The sequence below is a fragment of the Gymnoscopelus microlampas genome (genome assembly GCF_963454915.1).
Source record: "Gymnoscopelus microlampas genome assembly, chromosome: 17".
NCBI classification, from domain to species: Eukaryota; Metazoa; Chordata; class Actinopteri; order Myctophiformes; family Myctophidae; genus Gymnoscopelus; species Gymnoscopelus microlampas.
In genome coordinates this window covers 41,041,028-41,059,723 of record NC_139954.1, presented here as the reverse complement: position 1 = coordinate 41,059,723, position 18,696 = coordinate 41,041,028, and the positions used below count along the sequence as shown (strand labels likewise).

The following is an 18,696-nucleotide window of genomic DNA, read 5'->3' as shown; positions in this document are numbered from 1 at the left end:
CTCCGGAACAGCCCGATGTCAGTCATCTCCGCATACGGAGATTCCAAACCTTTCGTGCCGGATCCGAAAAACTGTGTATCGGGTCGGGTCGAGGCCTAGCTAAGATCGTAGGCAAAGGTCTGAGCTATCTGTTTGCGAAATTTGGAGTCTGTAGCACCAACCATGTGCTTTCAGGGCTCATCCATGCGATTTGGGCCAATTTGGATTCGGCGTCCATTGGCTTCAATTAGTAGTCAGGACTCCGCATATGGAGATTCCGAACCTTTCGCGTTGGTTCCGGAAAACCGCATATCGGGTCGGGTCGAGGCCTAGCTAAGATCGTAGGCAAAGGTTCGTGTTTATTTCCTGAGGGAAAATCCATATATCTCCGTTCCTCTTGCTTCACGGTCAAAACAAGGCACATTCAACAGGCCACAGCTTGGCAATGAATTATCGCCAGCGGCTACTTTTTTCCCCCCGAGACCCTTGTGCGTGTAATGAGGTAATCTCTGTGCGTACAGCGATGGACTGTTTGAGCCTGTTTGGGGGGGGTCGAGTGAGTGAGCGAGTGATCAAGAGGTCGATCTGCTGCTCTCTGCTGGTCGATCTGTCGTGTGTGTTTAAAACCGCAGCCAGACAAACTTAAATGAATTTAAATAACAAAATAACAACAAAGAAAAACACGAAAATCGCTGGCACTGGGGAGTACTTTTTGAAAATACTCTGGCAGTCAAAGAGTTAAAGGGATATTTCACTTTAAAAAAAAGTTGGGTCATTTTATCGTCTGCTCAGGCTTTTGTGAACCCCCCAGACCGTTTTTAAGTTGCTAGATTCAGTATTTAGATATTTGATATTCATTTTATCAGACACGCCCCTTCCTATACAAACCCATTATAACTTCAAACTCTTCAACTCATTTTTAACATGTTAGATTCATCAAAAACACCTGTCCCTGGTTCTGGTGACTCACCCTGCTCTCCTAATACGCGAGGGGGCCGTCATGACATCAAGTGGGAACTGAAAACCATGACTACCAACAGCAACAGAAGAAAAACTAGAAAAAGTGCTCCTCGGAGCACAGGTCTCCGCCAGGTCAGGTAGGTTATTGTGGGCCAGCAATGTTCGGAATTCGTCAATCAGGATGAAATAGGAAAAAACGTACGGATCCGCCTTGATCACTTGACTATAAAAAAACAAAAATTCGGCCTCCTGGTGGCTCTATACAAGGGCAATGTTAAAAGTGTGGCATTTGTTCCTCCAACGTAGTGGAGGAACTTTGGTAGACAAAGAATACAGCGAAATAGAGAGAACACACATTGTCCAGCCTCAACAGAACCTACGACTCCGTCCCCATCACAGTCCATGTACAGCAGCGGCTCCGACCATGAACTCCTGGGAGGAGTGTGGTCCCTCCAATCCTCCCAGACTAAGCTCTCCTGTTCTGTGTTCTGAGTGTACCTTCACGTCTTGTCCGTGCCACGACGACCTCAACTGCCAAACGCTGAGGAATGGACAAATCTGCTCAGAGGCCTGTCAGCAATTAGTCAGCTCTGTAATGAGCCGGAAACAAGCAGACACAGACCCACCAAAATCTCAAAGTCATCAACGGTTTACAGAGGTTTTAACTCAACCAGGAGATGTAAAGAAAAATCAGACGATTTACACAGGAAAGAAAACTTACATCTGTAAACAGTGTGACAAACATTTTGGTAAGTTAAGTCACCTGAAGACACATGAGCGTATCCACACTGGAGAAAAGCCTTTCCACTGTAAACAGTGTGACAAGAGTTTCACCACATTAGGTCAACTGAATACACATCAGCGTGTCCACACCGGAGAAAAACTTTTTCACTGTCTACATTGTGACAAGAGTTTCAGTCAGTTAAGTAATATGAACAAACACCAGCCTATCCACACTGGGGAAAAACCTTTCCATTGTAAATGGTGTGACAAGAGTTTCAATGAGTCAGGTCATCTGAAGACACACCAGCGTATCCACACTGGAGAAAAGCCTTTCCACTGTAAACAGTGTAACAAGACATTCAGTGATTCACGTAATCTGAACAAACACCAGCGTATCCACACCAGAGAGAAGCCTTTCCACTGTCAACATTGTGACAAGGGTTTCAGTCAGTTAACTAATCTGAATACACACCAGCGTATCCACACTGGGGAAAAACCTTTCCATTGTAAATGGTGTGACAAGAGTTTCAATGAGTCAGGTAATCTGAAGACACACCAGCGTATCCACACAGGAGAAAAACCTTTCTACTGTAAACTATGTGACAAGAGTTTCAGTAGGTTAGATAGTCTTAAGACACACCAGTGTTTGTGAAACGTGTATGATCCATAATGATCTCGCAGAGCTTTTCAATCCACACCGTAGGCTACTATCACCAAATCAGGCTGCTGCTGCATGCTTACAGGGAGTGAGGAGCAATGATCCGGTGGGAGGTAACCGTAATGCTTCATTTATGCACGTGCCGCATGCTGAAAACAGATATACAAGCCCACAACACTTGTGGATGCAATGCATTCTGAGCTTGTAGAGAGCTTGTAGATCTATTTTCGGTACCACCATACACTGAGGTATATACATGGAGCTCAATGGTACTGTAGGTGTGACAGTCAATAAACCATCAATGGGAACGCCTGAAAGTTTTTTTTTATTAATGAATGAAAAATATTTTTTCCAAAATGATCTTGCGGTCCACTGGCAATCAGCCCGCGGTCGACTGGTTGGGCAGTGGTCATCATAGATTTATAAGGAGATAAAGCTAGGCGCAGAATCGACCCAAACAGACTTCATTTGGGTGAAAAAGAAAGCCGTAGAAACAAAAACGAGCACATTCAGTCCATTCATCAGAGAATAGCCAGCACTCCGAAGTCCTTCTGGTACTTTTTAATTAATAATAATGGAAGAAGTTGTTAAGGAGGGATTACTATGAGAAACTGAGAAGGAAGTAACTGCAATATATATATATATATATATATAATATTTTTATTAAGTTATTCATATTTGTTTTAATAATGACTTTGAGAGAGACTGGAAAGGTTACTTTGAAAGTATGAAATAACTCTTAAAGGGATATTTCACTTTCAAAAAGAAATTGGGTCATTTTATCGTCTACTCAGGCTTTTGTGAGCCCCCCAGACAGTTTTTAAGTTGCTTGATTCAGTGTTTAGATATTTGATATTCATTTTTATCAGACACGCCCCCTTCTTATACAAACCCATTATAACTTCAAACTTTTTTTTTTTTTTAAGTGAAATATCCCTCGACAAACCTCTTTGTCAAAAATAGCCGATCTACATGCTTATTTTTGGCTAAAGTTTTCCTCAGAATAGGTATGCTAAAAGTGGGGGAAAAAAGCGCCAAGGACTTTTTGTATACTGTATATAAGCGCTCCTCTTTCATGACATAATTACATAAATTACACGTCCTCCATTCATCCCATCAATCATCATACCACAGATCTGCCAGAAAGCACAGCGTTGAAGAGCCATGCTGTACTGTACTGGCATCTATCCCACAGCTCTCAGAACGCTGATGAATGAGTCATCATCATTGAGGGGGCAAATCCTGTTTTAAACACAATACAAAGGCTTGATGTTGGGTGTCAAATCTCCAGCCCCTACCTACCATCTGTGCCATGTTGTGCCAACCCAGCCAGAACACTGGCATTTGACTGACCAGTATGTGTGTCTCACTTGGGCTGCAACTGTCGATTATTCTCTCAGTGATTATTCTTTTGAGAAGCGCGTTTCATTTTATTTTTTGTAAAATTGTCGATTTTTTTTATTCATTAACTTGAATAACTTGCACCCCTAGATAGAGCGGCAGTCAATGAAGAGTGCGCTGTTGTTCTGAAATAGGTGTGGACTAGACGTATGCATGAAGTACTGTTGCCAAGTCAGCAACGTTGGGCTTTTTTTCTCTCTGTAAAGTTGCTTGTAAATATTGGTGGTTGCGGTTTCTTGGACTTGTTTCTAAAGTGTAGTTGCTTATTTGGCCTTCCTTCCTAATGTTGTTTAAACCAGTGGTTCTCAAACATTTTCATGTCAAGGACCACCAAATTAAGGAGTAGTTCACTCAAAAAAAACTTATTTTCTATCAATTACACACCCCATGAAGCCTTGAATTCACTTTCAAGGCTTTTTTCTTCTATTGACCGATGACCCGGTCATCAAATTATTGGCTGCGTGTGCATGAGTGCGCGTTGATGTGGCAGTCAGATACCATGAGTTAACATTTCTAGCTACAGTATTGTACATCTCTCTTTGTCTTCATACAGATACTAGCATAAGCTAACATGTATATCTCTGACTGTGCTGTCTTTGTTTAGAGTCTAGCATGAACTAACGTTCCAACTGTAGATATTTTGCATTTCTTTGTGCTGTCTTTGTCCAGTTCCAGTTTGAACCAGTATGCCAAAGCTTGTGGTAAGACCCTATAGTTATCTATTGAGCACTAGATACACTATGGCTGGTCGGCTTGTCCTGTAACAGTTAGGTTAATCATGTTGTACTCATGCAAATGTTACCTCTGCTTTTCCACCTCATTCAATTCAATTCAATTTTATTAAAGTGTGTGTGTGTGTGTGTGTGTGTGTGTGTGTGTGTGTGTGTGTGGGGGGGGGGGGGGGGGTAGACAGAGAGGGAGGTACAAGCAAATTGACCAGCGATGACCAGGCCCTTGCACATTTGTCCACGGGGAGCAAATATCGACCAATCAGAACTGGGAGCAGAGCTAAGTAACTCTAATGAAAGACAATGAATTTCAACCAAGTCCAGTGAGGCAACTCATGACTCGACAAACCGCTCAAAAGTTATAGCAAGTGTTAGAAACTAAGGACAAGGACTTTCAATCAAATCAACCGTATGTACCGTATGTTTTCAGCCATGTATAATGTGTTTAGAAACAAATGATTTAATTTCCTGTAGAGGGTCTATAAATGTTATCGCTGTGCATGAGCAGGCACTAAACTTTGCTGACTTGACCGAATTTCCCAGGATAACGTTTGTCCTCACTTAGTTTCCACTAGTGTTGCCCAGCTTTCTGTGCTTTTGAGGACATTTGGTCCTCATTAGGATAGAGCATATACCTAGTAGTAATTTCACACACATATCTGCGTTCACCCACACCCAAGCATGCACAACAAAAACACACACACACACACACACACACACACACACACACACACACACACACACACACACACACACCTGGCTGTTGATAGCGTGTGACCTGATTCAGGGTGATTCTGGTGTGAGCAGAGGATCTATTGTAGGTTAATGGAGGGAGAGAGATTGATTAATGACTGAGGACAACCCAGAAGAATCATTTAATTTATTATTTAATTTATTTATTAATTTATTAAACCTACCAGAACATCTTAAGCTCAGTCCCCTACCCACACTAATGATTCACCATGATGCAACAACACCGTTGCAATATGTTGCAGAGAGAAATCACGGCGGTCTGATTTGACCCGTTGCAGGTCGCCACAGTTTTGGGAATTCTGTTGCAAGTGGTTGCAAGTTGAAACTTGTTGCGGATAGTGGTGGACAGTAACTGGACAGTACATTTACTTGAGTACTGTACTTAACTCATTGACTGCCAGAAAAAAAAACATTGTCTATACCTGCCCTTGCCAGCGATTTTCGAGTGTTTTCACAAACCTTTGAAAATTCATAGAATGTTATTCCTCACAAGGATCCACCGGCCGATCGCTTTAAAAGATGTAGGGGGTCTCTCAGTAGGGCTGCAACTAACTTCCAATGCCAAGTCCACGCCAATGATGTGCTTGCAAAATGTTGAAATCAATTTTAAAAACTTTTGATTTGATACATTTGTATTTGAGAACATTTAACTTATAAAGAAACAAAAACAAAAATGTTTTGATAGATAAAAAAACAACTAAATTAAGTATATTGAACTTAACTTTATTTATACAATGAACAAGTAAATATAAAATACACATAAGCCGAACCATTTAAGCCCTATTCAAAACTGTAAAAACAAACAAACAAAAACGAGTATCATTTCACGACACAAACTGCTGCACAGTTGCAAATACCTAAAATCCAATAATGACCGATATATTGGCCAAATCAATATAGAAGGAATGCATTGTAGGTATTGCAAAGGGGATTGAAATTGTGTCTATAGGAATGACTGTCTATAGGATTATATTAACTCACTGAGTGCCAGGATTGCCAGAATTATTTCAGAATTGATTCTGAAAAGTGCCAGAGTTTTTTTCACAGAAAACAAAAAGTGCTTAGGAAGCGAGATACAGCCTTTTTCAGTTCTAAGTTAAACAAGGAGTGGATGGAGCTTTATATCTTCAGATGATGATATCTTGGGTTCTGAACATGTTTTTCATTTTTTACTATGTTTTTTTTTTTTTTTTACTATTTTTTCAAAAACACGTCAAACACGTTAATGGCACCCAGCGCCATAGCGGTAAAAACACGTGAAACACGTTAATGGCACTCAATGAGTTAAGACATTTCCCAGTGAAATGCCAGAGAAGCTTTGATATTGTACACAATACTTACTGTACATTGCAGCATCTTTCAGGTACATATAAATCCTGGTTCATTGTCATTAGCAATGACAATGACATGGTATAATAATAACCACCTCATTCCAAGTACAGGGACTTCTTCTGTTGTTGAGACATGAGTGAGTTCAAAGAGCAGTGCTTTCTTCTCCAGTTCAAAGGCACCTATACAGTGAATCAGTAGGTCTGTTCTCACACACAGATCTATACTGGAACTCCCAGTCCCACAGGTAGCAGCATGCACATTCACACTGGTGGAAAAAGTACTCAATTTCAAGTAAAAGCATCAATATTGCAATGTAGAAATACTGTTACAAGTAAAAGTCCGGAATTCAAAATTTACTTGAGTAAAAGTACAAAAGTATTGGTATCAAAATGTACTTAAAGTACCAAAAGTATAAAGTTCTCAGTATGTCCCATTTTACAAGTTTTCAAATGTATAAAATGCATAAAAATCTTTTGAAAATAGCAGATCTACAAGCAAACGTGATGCATTGTGAGCTTATAGATACGCTATTTTCAAATGGCCAAAATGTATATATTGCTGAAGTGGTTAATGAATGTTTTGTAATAATAATAATCAAAATCTACAAAGTAACTAGTAACTAAAGTTTTGGAGTAAAAGTATAATTTTTGGCGCTAAGATGTAGTGGAGTAGAAGTAAAAGTATTGAAAATTGGAAATACTCCAGTAAAGTAAAAGTACCTCAAAATTGTACTTAAGTACAGTACTTGAGTAAATGTAAGTGTATCATACGAGAGTGTCACACAGAACTAGTGGAAACTTCAGATCTACAAGCTCAAAACGCAGCGCATCACAATGCGTTGTGAGCTTGTTGATCGGCTGTGATTATTGATAAAGGAACGGTTTTGGACATACATGTACAAGGTTTCTACCCGACTACAGCAACTGAATGTAAGCTCATCTTAACATACGCACATACTGTACTGACACTCTCTGCAGTCTGCACTTACACACTTACAGTAGGGTTGTATTCATGCCACACACACACACACACACACACACACACACACACACACACACACACACACACACACACACACACACACACACACACACACACACACACACACACAGTGATGACAGTAACGTGTTCTGTCCCCTAAGACTGCACATACAGCAGCAACTGTGTGCGTGTACGTGTGTGTGTGTGAGTGTGTGCGCAAGTCCATGCACATGTGTGTGTGTGGGGCTATAGGGTTGTATAATGGACGAGCTTAGAGAAAAGAAAAGACCATTACATTAGAGTGAAGGAAAGGACATCTTGAGGCTCTGTTCTCTCTCTCTCTCTCTCTCTCTCTCTCTCTCTCTCTCTCTCTCTCTCTCTCTCTCTCTCTCTCTCTCTCCACTCATAAAACTGCTAAGCTTTATTATTTCCATTACTGCAGTGGTTCTCAAAATGGGGTCTGGGGACCCCCAGTGGTCCTTGAGGTGGTTGCAGGGGTCCCCAGCAAAATGAGTTAATACAGTGTACAGTAGCATCAAAATGCTAGTTCAACCACTTTAACCCTGTATACATAGGCTATTTGAAAATAGCTGATCTACAAGCTCACAACACGTTGTGATGCGACTCGATGTGAACTTGTAGATCGGCTATTTTCAACAAATCTTAAAAAATTGGCTACAATTTGGAATATTCTTTTGAAATATTGTATGGGGGTCCCTGGACAAAAACATATTTTCAACTGGCGGTCCACAGCCAAACACATTAATTTAATTAATTTGAGGGTCCTTGACATGAAAAAAATTCAGAACCAACATGCATTACTGCGCAGAGTGGGTTTTATAAATATCGTGACTAAATGATAACATTGGACCCATTGTAACACAGGTGCTTTTGATTTTCTTTTACATACGACTATGATTCTTCCCGACTATGATGATATGTATCGCATATTATGTAGTCTGGGAGACATCGGCTCAGAGCCTGGACAGCAGGGGCGTGGCCACTGCGTTCTGATTCAAATCAATAGCCAATGAAGAAAAGGGGGCGGGATCCACATGCAGTGGGTGTTGCATGCAAATAGGAGCGACGGGAAGCAATTTCTCCTTGAGAAATTGCGGCCGCCATTGTTGTGTACTGCTGTTTGCCTCTCGTCGGACTGTTTAGACAAGCTCTCAGACCGGTAAGAGGCGTGTCCGCTCAGATTCTGAGCGTAAGTTACATCCCGCCCACAAATACAGGGGTCTTGGGCCAGAAGTTCCTCTTCCCTCCCGTTTGCATGCGAGAGCTGGCGAAAACTTCTGGGAACTCAGATTACATATTATGAGTTATCTATGATACACCAAAATACCGTTGCCGTTGGGCAGATACCTCTTATCTCCATATTCTAATGTACATATTATTATTTTATTTCGTAAATGAACGCCCTACTTGATCACACTACAGCGTCACACAAAAGCATCAAAAGTAGCAGATCTGCAAGCTCGAAACGGTGGCGCGGAGCGATGCGTTTTGAGTTTGTATATCTGCTACTTTTGATGCTTTTGAATTTGACACCTGACAGAGACGATAGGTGACATGTTCCCTGTTGACCTGGCATGTTTGCAATACTGCTGTCACCCGGGAATTCTTGACCTTCTGTTTATTTTGGATGCTTGCAGTTTACTGTGTGTGTGTGTGTGTGTGTGTGTGTGTGTGTGTGTGTGTGTGTGTGTGTGTGTGCGTGTGCGTGTGCGTGCGCATCCTTTACGGGATTATAATACACCAAAAACATAATTATAACTAAATGTATCTCGTATATATTCTCGTTGTTCGTTTATCCTTAGCTTTCTCTACTGTGTGTGTGTGTGTGTGTGTGTGTGTGTGTGTGTGTGTGTGTGTGTGTGTGTGTGTGTGTGTGTGTGTGTGTGTGTGTGTGTGTGTGGCGGAGACAAAAACTACTGTACTGTCACAGAATAAATGAGCAAGCATTATTGATTGGGGATCCGTTGAGCTATTTCCTCACTCATTTAAGTTTCTAGAAGTGGACTGAGTAGCTGATTCCTAATCAGTATTCAAGGACAACCTGGCCCCTGGAGAAGATTATTCAAAACTGATGAATGCAGAGAATTCAAAGTATTATTCAACTCAACCATGATTGAAATGCATGAGAGCTGAGCGCGTTGGCAAATATACAAACCTAAAATGACAGATACAAAACAGCAGTAAAGGTTAAATTGAGTTTTGAGCATCTTATCATCTCCGTTTGTACACATAATCGGTACAGAGGCGCGCGCGCGCAGAGCGATAAAGAAATGCCCGTCTATTGTCAAGGGATTTTGCCTTGCCTGAGTGATGTGAAGAAAAAAAAGAGAAAATCGTGCTTTGGTTTATTTATCTCTCATCTTGGCTCAAGATATAATCTAATTTTCCTCCCCCACTTTGAGGAGGAGGAAGGCTGGGCAGAAGAACAGCATTTAATTTGAACTCGTATTTTCTTGGAGTCTCGTCAAGCCCAGCATCCTTACTCGAGGTCTCTTGTTTCTGTTGACACTTGGAGGAACCACTGTATCTTAAGCTCCAAAGCAATCAGCTAATGCACGGCCACATTGGGCCCACGGCCAGACAATAAGCTCAGAGCTCGTAACCGCAATGGAGGGAAGACAGCTGGTCTTGGAGACTCCGAGGGCCTCGCCTGAACCGAGACAGCTCGGTGACATCAGCGTGTGATGTGCGAGGCCAACGGGACGTCCGTATGCGTCCGTCGCTGGGAACAAATACTTAATGTCGTATCAAAGCTGCAATGTCAAAAAGAACAAATCTTCCTAAAGTTGCGGAACAAGACCGCGACACCGCAACCACATCATGCGGGCCAAGAGAAACATCAGTTTTCGATTTTTACAACATAGTATAGGCTACATTTGAACCCCAGCATCCCAATTATAGGGGGCAAATATTGAACTTGTAGACTTTGCTGTAGAGATTTGTTGTAGATGGGAAAAAGTAGTCGAAGTACAGTTGACACTCCGTTTCACTATAGAGGGTTTAAGCGTTTAAACTCCATTTAGGGCAGTTGTATTTTTCCTCGGCACTCATTTTAAAGAAACTAAAGTGAAGCACTTAATCCATTAAGACCGGGAATGCATCTGTGTCATTTTAGATTTCTTTGGCTATTTAAAAGTAGCAGATATACAAGCACTGAGTGCCGCGCTATGAGCTAGAAAAAAATTGAAAATGTGTGCAAATCTTTGAATATACTGTATATATTTATAAAACAAACATTTGTAACTCAAATCTTTGCTACTGGGGGTCCCTGGAACAAAATATTTTGAGATGGGAGTCCGCGGCCAAATACTTAATTTCATCATCATTTTGGGGTTACTTGACATGAAAAAGTTTGATCACCACTGATACAGCAACTTAGTTCCTGTTTTTGGATTTTGAGGACATGTTGTAGGATCGTACCTCAGGTCTGAATGGGCTAAAGTGAAGCACTTAAGTAACACGCAATGCGTAAAAAAGCAAGGCGTCCCCTCTGTGATCTCTCTGCCGTATAGCTCTAGGTCTGCTGCCCTGCGCTGTCCTTTGTTCCCGTCACTGGCACACATGTGCAACCACATGTGACAGCCTCCCTCTCTGCGCCTGCCACTATACGTCCCTCCTTATTGTTAACTCCTGAACCCTGACGCCAGCTCCACCACCTCTACCGTACGTCTTTATTAACCCCTTCAGACCGGGAACGCATCTGTCATTTTTAGATTTCTTTGGGCTATTCAAAAATAGCAGATATACAAGCTCGTAGCGCAGCGCCGCGCTATGAGCTTGTAGATCTGCTTTTTTTTTTTTTTTTTATCATGAAAATGTGTGCAAATCTTTGAATATATATATTTTCTAAAGCAAACATTTGTAACTCAAATCTTTGCTTCTGGGGGATTCTACAAAAATGTCTTCTAAATCGTAGCTTTTTTTTTTTTTTTTACTTATTTCTCTATAATCAGTGGTTCCCCAACTTTTTCATGTCAAGGACCCCAAAATGATATGTATTTGGCCGCGGACCCCCATCTCAAAATATTGTGTTCCAGGGACGCACACATTTTCACGATTTTTCAAAAAATTGCAGATCTACAAGCTCATAGGGCGGCACTCGGTGCCGCGCTATGAGCTCGTATATCTGCTATTTTTGAATAGCCAAAGAAATCTAAAATGACACAGATGTGTTCGCGGATTGAATGGGTTAAGCCTGGAGTTTAAGTGCTGATGAGGAGGGCTGCTAGCTGTGGCGTGGAGGGGAGGGAGGAAAAAAAGCAATGCAGGATCTGTTTGAGTCAGCAGCTCTATCATGTGGGAAAAGATGGCTGATTTGCTCAAGAAGGGCAGAACATGTTTATTCTGGAGGACAGAATAGAAGGTTGTGGGGGGAAGAAAGCTTGCTAGACCTGTAGTTCACAAAGTGGACTACAGGTCCACCCCCCCCCCCCCCCCGGGGTCTTTGGGGGGGACCACATCACACCAGTCCTCCATGACCTGCACTGGCTCCCAGTCAAACAAAGACTAGACTTCAAGAACAACCAGGCTCCCCGGTACTTCTCCGAACTCCTCCAACGCCACGCCCCCCTTGCGCTTCCTCAGGGTTTTTCTTTTTAAGTCATTGATAAAACACGGCCTCCTCATCTAACATGGTTAAAATGGAGTTTGAGGTTACACTGAGTTTATATAAGACAGGGAGGGAAGTACAGTAGTACAGTAGCAACAGAATATTTATCTCCAGTATGATCAATCCGCTGATAGTTGGTAATCACGGGGTGTTTCACTGTGCTTCCGTGGAAAAAAAGATGAATATCATCACAACCCCCCCGTCCGCTTGTTACAGCCCTTTGAAAATAGGACAACTCGTCCAAAATACACTACATAGTAAAACACAGGAGGCGAGATACAGGCGATTTCCCAAAGACGTTAACCAGGAAGTCAATGGAGTAGTAAATCTTGGGATCACGTGATCTCCTGGATCTGTGTGCATCTGGGGATGAAATGGTCACTCATGCGTTAGAGAAAAGCGCCATCTAGTGGAAAAACAGGAATAATTTTAAGCCAGTGACAAAGAGGGGGAGACGTATTTTAGATGAGTCAACGTGGGTCAACTTTATTCAAGCTTTTCTTTATCACGGTTCTTCTGTATTTCACTGAGAAAAGGAGCTAGACACTAAACTTAACTAGACGCCCACACGAGTCACGACTGGTCGCAGAGAGAGAGGGGGGGAGAGAGAGAGAGATACGAGGCCTTGGTACTTAGAAGCTGACAGTGTTTTTTTTTTTTTTTGTACATCGACTCGACAACAACAGCCGAAGGTCATGACTGACTCATCCATCAGAGAGAGAGACTGGATGCTCTCTGGTGTACACACACACACACACACACACACACACACACACACACACACACACACACACACACACACACACACACACACACACACACACACACACACACACACACACACACACACACACACACACACACCACATTACACAACAAACAAAACAACACACCCCGGGGTGCTGTGCTGGGCCACAGGGCCCACAGTGATGCACTAGCAAAGATAGCAAAGACTACAGTGCGATCAAATGGTACCAAAACTCTGGTGTTATTGTCATAGGGGGAACCCTTTTGTCTGGCCCATGTCTCTATAGAAGCTGTTTAATTACTTGTGAAACGCAAGGCCGTATTGGTCCCTAAAGAGACATTTGGAGGGGACTGCAAGCAGCTAGGGCACTAAAACACTAGATACATAAACTTGTTTTCTCCTTAACCCAGTTAGACCGGAGAATATTTTAAATTTCTTTGGCTATTCAAAAATAGCAGATATACAAGCTCATAGCGCGGCACAGAGGAGAGGTTTTAACTGTTTTTCATATAATTCAAAATGGTGGGAGATCTAAAGGTGAAAAGTCAGAGTGTGAAAGTTGTTCCTCATGAGGAGACGCATATTTGCATTGAAGTTTTATGGCAATAGCTGAAACAGGGCATGGGTTATACATGTTTAAAGTTTGCATTTTTCAATTGAGTGCCATAGTGCAAACCTTTGGCCAATAGAGTTTTGTGTCTTAGCCGTTTGGTATAGCCCTCTACCATATTGCCGAGTATCGTAAAAAGTGACTGCACGGTTTGGACAGAACTGCAAAATGTGGCGGAAGAAGAAGATGAAAGTGTAGAGATGCAATAACGGTCCAAAGGCCCTACGGCCTTGGCCCCTTAAAAATATAATTATGAATAAGCATAAAAAGCATTAAAAGGTATCACTGGGAATAATAATAATCCTTTGTCATTGCACATAGACCCATAAATAACTAAAACTAAGACCATTAGTCCAGTTCATAGGCCTAGTGGCTGGTCATGGAGTTAAAGAGCCTAATTGCTGTTGGGACAAAAGTGTTCTTAAACCGTTCTTGCAGGGCAACGGACGGAACAGATCCTCACGACTGCTTTTCTGGTCTGCCAGGATGTTGTGGAGAGGATGACTCACATTGTCCGTTATGGCCCGCATCTTATTGTGCGTGCATCTCTCCACAACAGACTCCAGTGAGTCTGCCCCCCCCCCCCCCCCAGTACAGAGCCAGCCTTCTTTACCAGCTTGTTCAGCCGCTTAGCATCCTTGTCCATCACACTGCCTCCCCCCCCAGCAGAATGCAGCAACACGTGTGTGGCACGCATTCACAAGATGTGTGTCCATGCATGAGCTGCTGTAGATCTGAGTTTCATTCATGCATTTCTTGGATCGTCGTCACGCGGGTTGATATGCTTTAATTAAAATGTTATTATATCTGATCCAAACAGCTGACACAGCAGCCAGCACTCTAACCTTTACATACTGTATTCAGTGATGGAAGAAATAAGCAGTTTTTAAAAATATTTTTATTTTTATATAACCTGGCTGTCGGACAGAAACCTCTTATCTCCTACTTCTTGTGTTTTTTCGTGAATTTAACGCCCTACTTGATCATGCTACAGCGTCACATGCACAAAAGCATCAAAAGTAGCAGATCTGCAAGCTCGTAACGCGCCGCAAAGCGACGCGTTACGAGCTTGCAGATCTGCTACTTTTGATGCTTTTGAAGTTGAATCCCGAGTTTTGGACATATGAGGTTTCCACCCGACAGAGACGATATAAGTAAAAGTAGCAATACCACAATATTAAACATGCTCTGTTATATTACAAGTAAAAGGTTACTTCTTTTTCTTTTTTTTTGAGGAAAAGTACAAAAGTCTAGTGACTCATCTGCTGCTACAGCAACAACAGATAACCCTGGGCCATATTTTAAGATCACCTGGAACACAAACGCCTGTATGTGGTAAATAACTAAAAATACAAAAAAAAAGAAGGCATAATTGTAATCACTGGCTTATTGCCCCACATAAAATGTCAGGAGGCGAACGAATGGACCAATTCTAATATATATTTTTAAACATCCACCCTTCAGTGAACTAAAAATAGGGCCTAATAGGTTGAAAAAGAAAACACTGCTATTAAATGTAGCAGTGGTGGAAGAAGTACTCGGATTTTATTTTTCTTAAAGTAACAGTTAGCAATACCATAATATACAAATACTCTGTTACAAGTATGAATGTTGCCTGGTGTAAAAGTACAAACGTATTGACAGTAAGTTGCTTTCCATCACTGAACTGTAGCCTGTGTTGCTGCTCCATCTTTCTTGATGTCAGCAGTGATGGAAGAAGTACTCACATGTTTTACTTAAAGGGGCTACACCATGAATTTCATTTTCTTTTTGGTTTTTAGTATTTTTTGGGCTCCCCAGTGACTCTTGTACCCAAAAAAATATATTTTTTTAACATTCAGTCATTCATGCTCATTTCATGGATTTCCTGAATGGGCGTGTCTGAACAGGCCATTTCAGAATGGCAGGGCAAGTGATGTCACTTGCCCTGATTTTGCATTGATGATGGCTAGACAGAATTGCTCAGTAGCTCCCCCCTGCCCAATAGGACGTTTTGGTATTGCAGCTGAAAAAGCTTGGAATGACAGACAGTCAGATTGTGAGAAAAAAATATCTGGATGTTTTTTAGGCTTACAACCTGTTTAAAACGTATTAGGGGGCAATATTTATATATAATATATTTTTTTTTAATTCATGGTGTAGCCCCTTTAAGTAAAAGTATCAATACCCTATTGTAGAAATATGTTGAGTAAAAGTACAAAAGTATTGGCATCAGTATATACTGAAAGGGATAGTTCACCCAAAAATAACTTATTTTCTATCGATTACTCACCCCATGGAGACTTGAATTCATGGATATTTTTTAATTCAAGGGTGAAAAATCGATAGAAAATAAGTAATTTTGGGGGTGAACTATTTCATATGTATACAATGTATAAAAAATCCTTTGAAATAAGCGACACGTTGTGAGAAATTGTATAGTATAGGTCTGAAGTGGTTTCATAATAATTATAATAATTATGTTAACAATTATGTCATAAAAACCTTTTTTGATTATCTCAAATAATTGAGATTAGGCGATTATGTAATAATTGTGACAGGCCTACTTGTAGGCCGGCTATTTCCGACACGCGACACCGTCGTGCAACTGGAGTTTGAATTGGGCTTAACTTGGGAAGAATTATAGAGCAGCGTTGGTGAAAATCAAATACTATACTAAAATCTATACGCAAAACATTGATCCAGTGCTTTTTATTTGATTTCCAGGTTCGACTCGGAGACCATCTTGGCTTTCAGCGTAGCTTGGACCACGTCCGTCCTCCTGACTTTTACATCTAGAGACACAGAGAGAGAAGGAGAGAGACAGAGCCACAGAGAGCTCTGTCATCACCGAGCTTCACTCACCACCAGTTGTAGAGACACATCACCCTGACAGGTACTGTAGAGACCAGTACCGGGTTTGTTTATGGTTATGTCTGAGTCATAATGACGTGGCTGCGGTCCGCCGGCCAGTAGCATTGTATCAAATAGAAACTTGAATCGCATCTTTTTTCAAATTAATTAGGAAATGTTGCACTTATTGAGTAGAAGTCAGTCAAAACATCGGTAATTGCTGGTCTAGGACTCCAAAGCTGGGATCGGAAAAAGGGGGGAAAAAACTTGCTGAAGAGAATTTATTTCATACATTTATTCATGGTGTATTATTACATGACATGCTGCGGGATTTGTGTGTATTGCTATATTTAATAGGCAGTTAGTTTCAATTACGTCACAACCGGCTCCACTAAAACCCCATTCCCCACTGTGACGTTTACTAGCCATTAGTTTATACTAAAAGTTATAGCAGACTAAAGGTAGGACAATGTTTACAGTAACAATGTATTATTTAACCCATTAAGACCTGAGGCCGATTTCTACCAATGCCTTCTAAATCAGTAGTTCTCAAAGTTTTTCTTGCCAAGGACCCCTAAAATGATCTACATATATTTTTCTAACGCCCCATCTGAAAATGTTTTGTGCCAGGGGAGATTTTTGTAAAAAGAATTATATAATTACACAGATGATTTCCCGGTGCCAGCTGCAGTGGCTTTTTGCACAGTTTCCTAGTGAAAGTGAAGCTGGTCCTGTCTGACGGTCGGGTCCCCTCAACTAGCTGGGAATGCAGCTACCAGAGCCATATAAGGAGAGTTCATCAGGCCAGACAGAGCCTTCTATTGGCGAATAGTGACAAAGCCCTGGACCGGAAGTTTACGGAATGCACTGGAGTCTATGAGCGTTTGTCACTATTTCGAGTTTACATGAGCCACGTGACCGTCGCTGTTTCTGCCCCCTAGTTGACGTAACTCTCCAATAGAAGGCTTTTGTGTCTCGCAGAGAGGGAGAGAGAGAGAGGGAGAGAGGGGGGGAGAGAGGAACGAGAAGTTTGTCTTACTGCGTTGGCTATTTCTCACTTCAAATGTTTTCAGATACATATTTGAGTGTGCTATTTAAGTTTAAAATGAGAACATTTGTAATGCACCGTTCAGCCATCACCTTGAATTAGATGCATAATGAAAATCAGTCTGCGTGTGGAGGAACATTGAGCTACAGGAAGCACACAGGTGAATGAAATCAAGATTCATGATTATTCACAAGGACTTACTGATGTAATCACGCATTACGTTTTCATTTGGCAGGAAGTCATTAAGATTGGACTTTTAGGGACTTTTATTTTTAGGGACCACAGATATGCTCTGGGAGTGTGAAAAACATATTTTTCACTCTTTGAAAGAGTCCAGTGTCTGAGGCTCTCTTCAGGAAGGGACATAGCAACCTGTTCTTCAAGAGGAGGCTCAGTTCCTTCAATAATGTGTGCAACATGCTGCTTCAAATGTTCTGGATAGCAGTTTGTAGTAGCCAGTGTCCTCCTCTTTGTTGTGGTCGCCTTGGGGGGGATAACATCAGCACAATTAAGCAATATTACACAAGAGGGTGTGCTTTACCGTGGTTATTGTCATGACAGTGTTGTCAGGAACGAGGCGGAGCCGAGTTCCTCAAGCATCACTGCCACTCTGAAGTGTAATATTATGATTATATTATTAACAGTTACTATAAAAATAAAAAAACAAAAGAATTCGAGAACATGTATTCTTATTGTGGGGCATTTCGCTCTCAAAATAGTGTGTAACAGAATGTTATCTCTGTTATCCTGGAAATACAAGGGGTCTGACAGGGGGCCTGTTTACTCTGCCAGTCCAGACCCTAACACTGAAATGGCTGTGTGTGCGCGAGACAACTTTTCCCAAAATGAACGCATAGAGAAACAAAACTTAACAGTTTGCTCAATCTCATTGTAATTAAGATATTCGATAGAAATACAATTAAAAATGTAATGCCAGATTTAGCTACTACATCTGCATCTACATCTACATCTATTTTGTTTCATTTGAGGACGGCTAGGCGTGCTGTCATGGCCGTTTGAGCACGGGTAGAGGGCCTATTTCAACCAATCAGATTGCTTGGTCGGAACTACCTGTTGTATAATGGACATTAACAAACTGAACAAGCTCTGTTAGCTCTGGAACTTTGATTAATGACTCTTGGATGAATGACTCCCATGCTCACTCACTCTGCCACGTTTTCTCATGGACTACAGAGATGTACACGACTACTGTAGTACGATAATCACAAGCCTGCTGAGGGAGGCTATAACCGCTGCTGTAAATGTTTCACCGTCGATAATCCCTGTGGATTTACAGTACGTATTTATCCGTA

The 18,696-nt window shown here is 41.5% G+C and overlaps 2 protein-coding genes across 3 annotated transcripts in view; both read left to right on the top strand.

Annotated features, from left to right (window-relative positions):
* Positions 1–18,696, top strand: part of LOC311065227 (mast cell protease 4-like) — a 147,359-nt gene that overhangs the window by 57,063 nt on the left and 71,600 nt on the right. Inside the window, exon 6 of one of the 2 annotated variants that reach the window (XM_084085456.1) lies at positions 8,880–8,901. The exons of the other annotated variant lie outside the window; for it this stretch is intronic. The gene's annotated coding sequence lies outside the window, so the exon portion shown is untranslated. Of the gene's footprint in view, positions 1–8,879; positions 8,902–18,696 lie in introns of those variants that run through there. 2 annotated transcript variants of the gene reach the window in all.
* Positions 16,331–18,696, top strand: part of map2 (microtubule-associated protein 2) — a gene marked incomplete at its 3' end in the record, with an annotated part of 94,577 nt that continues 92,211 nt past the window's right edge. Inside the window, 1 exon segment of the mRNA XM_084084275.1 lies at positions 16,331–16,378.